Source organism: Mastomys coucha, unplaced genomic scaffold (assembly GCF_008632895.1).
Source record: "Mastomys coucha isolate ucsf_1 unplaced genomic scaffold, UCSF_Mcou_1 pScaffold22, whole genome shotgun sequence".
In the NCBI taxonomy this organism is placed as follows: domain Eukaryota; kingdom Metazoa; phylum Chordata; class Mammalia; order Rodentia; family Muridae; genus Mastomys; species Mastomys coucha.
The window spans coordinates 227208154-227216516 of record NW_022196905.1 but is presented as its reverse complement, the minus strand read 5'-3'; the positions used below and the strand labels follow the sequence as shown (position 1 = coordinate 227216516).

General features: G+C 47.1%; 1 long non-coding RNA gene across 1 annotated transcript; it reads right to left on the bottom strand.

The window, feature by feature from the left end:
• Nucleotides 1-1592: 1592 nt before the first annotated feature.
• Nucleotides 1593-7049, bottom strand: LOC116067901. The gene is made up of 3 exons (XR_004109330.1): nucleotides 6880-7049; nucleotides 2359-2432; nucleotides 1593-2097 (listed from the first exon to the last, which is right to left on the bottom strand). It is a non-coding gene; the product is annotated as an uncharacterized LOC116067901 (long non-coding RNA).
• Between the last annotated feature and the right edge of the window lie 1314 nt (nucleotides 7050-8363).

Sequence of the window (8363 nt, the reverse complement as noted above, 5' to 3'; positions counted from 1 at the left end):
AGGGAGCAGAGCTGCTCAGTTCACATGGGCAGAAAGCAAAGAGGGGCATAGACCGGAAGAGGCCAGGGCCAGGCATGCCCTTCAGTGACAGAACCCTAGTCACCTCTCTATTCCAGTCAGCTTCATCGTCTACCACCTACCACCTCCTGATAATCTTTTCAAGTCCTGATTTCGTCCGTAGTTAGAACCATTGGTTAGGACAGCTCCCCAATGATCTGTCTGGTCCTCTCTGAGGCCACCTAGGGCACACCCAGCAACATTGCTCTTCCAACACGCTAGGTGTCTGGTCGAGCCATCACAACAAGCTCTCTGCATATAAAACCAACCCCCGAGTGAAGCTCAGGCTTCTGACTGTGCCATGCAGTAAGGTGTTCAGCCTGAGTTCCTCAGAGAGATTTGGATTCATGACAAGTACCAATTCATCACATTACCAATCTGTGTGACACATCCTTTCCCAAAGTTGAAAGAACTCGGGGTGACATACTGCTGTGCAACTAACAATGAACCCCCCCACACACACACACACTCATACACACTCTCACATGTACACACACTCATACATACTCACACACACTCATACATACTCATACACACACACTCATACATACAGATTTACACACATACTTATATACTCACACACTCACACACACTCACATTCACACACTCATACACATACTCTCATACACACTCTCACACACACACTCACAACACTTACATTCACACACTCTCATACACACTCTCACATATACTCATACATACACACACAGGCATGCACACACTCACACACACACACTCACATTCACATACTCTCATATACACACACTCATACATACTCATACACATACTCACACACTCACACACACTCATACACACTCTCACACACATTCATACATACACACACTCACATTCACACACTCATACACATTCTCACACACACTCATACATACACACAGTCATATTCACACACTCATACATACACACACATTCACACACTCATACATACACACACATTCACACACTCATACACACTCATACATACACACACATTCACACACTCATACACACTCATACTCACACACTCATAAGCACACACACTCACACTCACACACACTCACATTCACATACTCACACTCTCATACACACTTTCACACACACTTATACATACTCACATACAGTCACACTCACACATATTCACACTCACATTCACACACTCACACTCTCATACATACTTTCACACACACTTATACATACTCACATACAGTCACACTCACACATATTCACACTCACATTCACACACACTCTCATACACTTTCACACACTCTTATGCACACTCTCACACACACTCTCACACACTTACATTCATACTCACATACACTCAACATTCACACACTCAACATGCACTCTCATACACACTCTCACACACACTCATACATACACACACTCACAGGCACACACACACTCACACAAACTCTTATACACACTCTCACACACATTCATACATACTCACATACACTCACATTCACACACACTCATACACACACTCTCACACATGCTCATACACTGCCGTGATAGTGGATTGTGAGACCTAAGGCTGGAGGCACAGCCATTTAATCCAAGCCGATGGCAGGCAGTGGAATCGAGGCTTCAGGGAGAAAAGTTTCGAAGACTCCTCATGTCAACAGCAGACAGCACTGGCATCTGCTCTCTCTCATCCCAGGGGCTCCTCTGCCTAGACTGGCTGAGTTCTGCCAGTGTCCGTGCTAAGGACATACTGAACACAGGTGGCATTTAGTGAGCTTCAGTGAGCAGGTTTCTGAGTGCTTTCCGTGAAATAACTTACTTCATCCTCGACTGGATGATCAACAGTAAAGGCCCTCTCCAGTCTGCCTGGTGCTTGAGTTCCCATCTCTAGCTGTCAGACAGCTCCATCATTACAAAACCCTCCACTGTGTTGAACTAAAGCCTTCCTGATTTGAGTGTCCAAGGGCCAGAGTCCTGCTTTTAGGGCTTCCCAGCTGATGTTCCTTCCTCCATTCCTTAGAGACATTCCTGCAGGAGGTGGCTTCAGCTTTCAGTGTCTCCTTCCCATCTTCAGCTCTAGATTAAACATGGCATTAAACATCTCACAGGTGCCAAGGCAAGGAGCCCCTCCAACCAGCCACCCTACCCTGAGCTTGTCCCACATACAGACCCCTGACACCAGGAGCCCTCTGAACATGCCCTGGCCTTGACAGAAAGACAATGCCACCCTCCCCTTTCTTCTGGGGGCCTGGGTTGCTGCATTCTGTGATCCCCACTTGCATGGGAACCCTATGCCCCCGACCCCCTGCACCCACACACACACACACAGGCACTTACCATTACATAGACATGGAAGGCTCTGTTCCTTGGTTTATCTTGTCCCCTCTGTGACCATGGTGTCCAAGGGAACACTATAGGGAAGGGAAGATTATTTCTGCTCTTGGCTCTAGACAGGTCATTGCATAGCAGTGTGGCTGTATGCACTTTGACAGAATGATTTGGTGGCAGAGAGGAGACCATATAGACTCCTTTGAAAACAGGAAGCCAAGAGAGAGAGAAGGGGACCAGAATCTGGGACAAACCTCAAAGGGGTGTCATCAATGACCCATTTCCTCCCTCTGTGTCCTAACGTTTCTCACACCTCTCAAAATAATGCCATCAGTTGGGGACCAAGAGTTTGGCACATGAGCCTGTGGGACCACTTTAAACCATAGCTTCTGGCATCTCTTTCTGCATGAAAGGTGCCACAGAAGATAAAGCAGAAAGCAAGGGATGATGGACTCACTTCTTTGAGAAACCCAGCCTCCATTCAAAGACTTCTTTAGCCAGACATGCACAAACAAAGCTGGATTCAAGCATCTAAGAGCACCACCCCTACCCACACCCAATCATCTCAGGGCCCATTGGGAAGCGCTTAGGTCACAACACAGTTAGGTTTCCACAGCAAAATCACACTTCCTTGCCACTCTTTCTCCTGTCCCTTCCCACCTCTCTCCACCAAACTCATTCCTACTCCAGGGCCTTGGCACATGCTGGTCTCGTCTTAGGACCTAGTCAATCTGCTGTCTCCCCAGAGAGGCTTTTCCTGGTCACCTGGTCAACCATTGACCCTCCCTGTTACAGGCAATTTATCTTGGGCCTCTGACCCACTTCTCTTTCTAAGTAAGAGACTTTCATTCCTACTGGAAGCCTGTATATCACATGCCTCCGTGCCTCAGTTTCCACATCTACAAATGGAGCCCATCCATAGAGGTCAGAAGGATGAGCTGACCCTGCATAGAGCCTTAACAGTGCCTGGTACACACCAATGTTTTCAAAGTGGAGGCTTTGCTTCGTCCTCCTTGTTCATTTTATTACTTCTGAGGAGGACCCGATACACACCATTTTCTGAACATGTTGTCATATCTTTGAGCAGCTTAAAGCAAGAGATTTCAGTGTGACATCACCACACCTACATAAGGCACAGTTCAGGATGCACAGGGTCCAGAGCTTGCACAGCAGGAGCACATATACCACCAAAGCTCCCACTGGGCTGAAGGATACTTTTGAATGACAACGTTAACATAGATGGATGGAGGAGGTGGTATAGCACCTCCCAAGTCTGCTCTCCTCATGGCTGTAATTAGCCAATAGCAAGACACCCAGCTCCGGGGCTTCATGCACAGAGCCTCTCGCAACAGATGAGAAGCTCATTTGTTAATAACTACATAGCAATATCGAAAATTTTGGTTGCATTGTGAGGCCGGTGCCTTCCCCATTCACCAATAATGACAGGCCACTTAAAAAGTAAATAACACATATAATTTAAGCAACTAAAACAAATAGCAGTGTTGACTTTGCCTGGGAAAATATTTTCTGTTTCCTTGAAGGGTCCCCACGGGTGCCCTGCCTTGGTCTCCCCTGCTGAGACGCCTCCTCAGCAGGTGGCCTGGGAGCCAAGTGCAGGAAGTGGCAGCCTAGAGGGGATTGCCCACAGCTCCTGAGCCCCGCTTGCTCCCTGCGCCCCCATCTCCAGGCCACTTTCCCTCAGGTATCACAGATTTGGATGCCTATATAGCCCGTAGGTAAGGTCCAGAGCAGAATAATTAGCAATAGGATCCACTGGGGCCTGTGAAAAATGGAAAAGCATCCCCTTCCCACAGGGGATGACCCTTGCCACCACAAAAGGCAAAAACCAGTCTTGCAAAATCTAATATTTCAAAACAAAAAATCCAATTAAAAATACGAGGCAGGGGAGGGGGGTATGGTATCTGGGGCTGTAACTGGAGGACTTGCACAGACTAGATTAATATTCCACTAATGAACTCCAGTCCAGTGACAGGACAAGAGTCAGCTTGAGCCAGGGTGAGGATTGGCTCCTGGCATTGCACAGGGGATGACAATATGGAGGACAGCCCCTAGAACTGGATGGTGGGTGTCAGGATGGGCATTGGCTCCTCCTCAACGCTCAGTATACCAGCCTCCTGTTATTTGAATTGCCAATGCAGGAGAGTAGTTTGTTGCTCTCATGCGCAGATCAGAAGAGGCTAGAAAACCAGGTGGTTGATCCTACCATCTGGCGGAGGAGGAGTAGATTGTCACTGAGGTTATCCGAGTTACACTTCTGCTAAGCGCCCGTTCTGCTAGGCACGGATGAACCAGGGAGAAACTATAGAAAGGAGACAGGATCACCTCTGAGCAGGGGCCCCGTGAAGCCCCACCTACAGGGGGGAAGAATAGACTCCCAGCCTTCGCTGATTGAACCTTGCAGAAGGGGAGCAATCACTTGGCCCAAGATGAGCCTATCAGAAACCTCTCTCCAGAGAACTGCAAATCTGGACAGTGAGTCTGACTGTCAGTTGGCAGAAGCACTGGGCAGTAGCTTGTTCTGCTAAGAATGGTGAACTATAATAGAGTATACCACCGGGATGGAGGGAGAGGGATCCAGGTGGCATAAGTCATCCCTGGGCAGAGTCATCGGGATTTGTAGGAAGAGGGGCTCTGCCTGGCCCTTGATGGGATCTGCCACACCAGGGCCAGATAACTGAGATACTGGTGACACCACCACCTCAAACAAAGTTTTTCCCCAAACCTTCCTAAGGCTTCCCAACACATTTGAAGTCAAGTATTAAGACACTGCCTTGACAAACCCTTCCAGAATCCATCTCCAGATCATGGCTCTGGCCTCTCATCATCAGATTCTCTCTCTGCTCACCAGCCCAATCTCTCTGGCCTCTTCACATCACCATCTTGTGAACATTCTCTACAAATGTCCTGCCTTGGGGCCCTTGCACCAGCAGGGCCTTAAGTCCCTCCATGATTTCTGAAAAGTCCTACACAGCTCCTCCTCTGGCTATAGTCAAATCCACTCACCCTTGATAGGATTAAAAATGACTACCTGTTCTTATAGTGTGGACGCCTTCCTCTCTCGCCCCTTTGTCGTCTATCTCCTCATTCTGCCTTCCCGGGAGAAATCTTTGCTTGAGTCATATTATATGTAAAATTAAATGGAATCAGTAAAGTGTTTGATCCATAGTGAGTCAGCCCTCAGTAAGTGTGTCTGTGCATGTGCACGCGAGCATGTGTGTGCACGCGAGCATGTGCGTGCACGTGCGCATCTGTGTGTGGGTGGGGAGGTGTCCACTCATTTGATTGGCCTCCCCCCATTGGAATGTGACCATCAGTGGCCTGGGTCTGGCATGCGCTAGTTAATAAGTATTAGTCAGGAAAGAAAGGAAGAGGAAGGAAGGAAGAGAGGAATTCTGTAGAGTGTCAAGCTTCTTGCGAGCTAATGTTGGCTCTGCAGTATCTCAGCTGGGCCTCCTTGGCCAGGCGTTTCTTTCTCAGACACAGCATCCTACAGTACAAGACTCAAGTTAGAAGGCAGCCATGATAGAATAGCTTGAGGGGATTATCGCTTGGGAGAGCTTCAGATGAGGTGACCTGTGCGAAGTGCTTGGCAGGTATTAAAATCCTCTGTCAGGGACATCTCCGCAGCCTGTTCCTTCCAGCATCTTCCTTTCTGGCCCTCTGCAGCCTGCCGCTGACCGGGGCGCGCAGCCACACTGTACCCTATTAGCATCATTAGGCGCGCGGTGATTATAATAATTAGACGCGCCTCACAGGCGACCCTCAATAACAACGCCCGCTGCTCAGAAGTTGTAATTGCTGCGTGGAGATTCAAATGAAGGCTAATTAGATGTCAGTTGCTCTCTTCTCCTCAACTCACAGTCCCCTACATCCTCTTAATACCAAACTGCCCAGTGACCACTAGTCCTGCTGGATAATGCACAGAGCAAGCAGTGGGGTGCGGGGACACCTCCTGTAGGCTGAGCCCGCTGCACATGCGTACAGGAAAGGCTGGCAGGGCTGAAGACCTGGCACTCAGCGCCAGAGGCGGGACTGGTTGCCTGTGGTCCCCAAGTGTTTTGGCACTGCACCAAGCTTGTCTTTCTCCTCCTGGGGAGCAGGGAAGCTGTAGGGCCCTGTCTCACCCTGCAGGTGGTATTTTTATGAGTGTGTCAGTTTTGCCTTGAGACAATTACTTCAAATGGGGAAAGAAGGTTTTGCTAGATGCATGATCGCGAATATGGTCAGTTGGCCTATTGCTTTGGGCCTGCAGTAAGGTAGTGCATGGTGGACAGTCAGTGGCAGGAGTCAGAGACAGGATGCTGCCTCTGAGGGCACAACCCAATGACCTCAAAGGCTCACCACCTCCCAACAGTGCTATCCACTGGGGACCATCCTTCTTCACATGAGTTCTCAGGGGACACTGGGAGTCCATATATAAAAAAGGAACAATAAACCATATATATTCAGCAGCTGCTTTGGTGAAAGAGAAAGAAAGACCTTGGACCTGGCTACCCTTGTCTCACTTACCCAACTCTGAGATCCCTCTGCCACCCTGGCCAGCTTGGGGAGATATTGAGTCTCATTCCACAGGTGCAATATCTCCCGCTGACACTGAATGAAGCTTCCCAAGGAGCCCTAGGCCCAGGACAGTCAAACGATTGATGACTGTGCCCAGCTTGGTGACATGGCCTCAGTTTCCCCACTTGTCAACATGAGAATGTTAGACACAATGTTCACTAAGCGCCTTTGTTCTACACTCTGTTCTGAGGAGGCTCACTCTCCAATAGTGTTCTAGGGCTGCTCAACTGGGAGGGAAAGTAGAACATGAGGTCTACTCTCCTACAGAATGATGTCTGCCGGTGTCTTTTCGGTGTGAAGACCTAGCTGAAGAATGACAACACTAAGGCACATGTTCGTTGCTCCCAGCAGCCAACAGAGGACAGTGTATTAAAAATAAAAGATAACTTCACAGGGGCTGGAGAGATGGCTCAGTGGTTAAGAGCACTGACTGCTCTTCCAGAGGTCCTGAGTTCAATTCCCAGCAACCACATGTTGGCTCACAACCATCTGTAATGGGATGCAATGCCCTCTTCTGTTGTGTCTGAAGACAGCAACAGTGTACTTCCATACATAAAATAAATAAACAAAAAGCTAATTTTACAATAGCCATTGGGGTGACTCTAACCAAACAAGCAAAAGACTCATAAAATAAAAACTTGAAGCAGTAAAGAATGACATTGAAGAAAATATCATAATATGAAAGAATGTCCCATGTTCTTGGATTGGTGGGATTGATGTAGTGAACATGGCCGTCTTACCAAATGCAGTCTACAGACTCAGTACAATCTTTATCAAAATTTTAGTATAATTCCTCACAGAACTTAAAAGAACAATTTTCAGCTTCATATGGAAACACAAAAGAACAAGATGATTAAAACAATCCTGCATTATAAAATAACCAATTAAAGTATCACACCATCCTTAATTTCAAGCTGTACTGCAGAGCTATAATAACACAAACAGTACAGTATTGGCACAAAAACAGATATGTCAATAACAGAATCAAATTAAAGACCCAAACAGGAATGCACACATCTATGGATACCTGATATTTGACAAAGATAGAAATACACACTGGAAAAAGAGAGCATCTTCAACAAAGAATGCTGGTCTAACTAGATGGCTGCAAATAGACCCATACTTATCACCCTGCAAAAAACTCAACTCCAAATAGATCAAAAACCTCAACATAAAATCAAATACCCTGAACCTGGCAGAAGAGAAAGTTCAGAATAGCCTTGAATTCATTGGCCCAGGGAAAAAAATTCTGAACAGAACATTATTATTAGCACAGGCAAAAAGATCAACAATTAATAAATGGGACTTCATAAAACTGGAAAGCTTCTGTATACCAAAGGACAATATCATTTGGACAAAGTCACAGCCTACAGAAGGGGAAAAGATTAACAACTACATATTCAATAGACGTGCTAATATCTAAAATATACAAA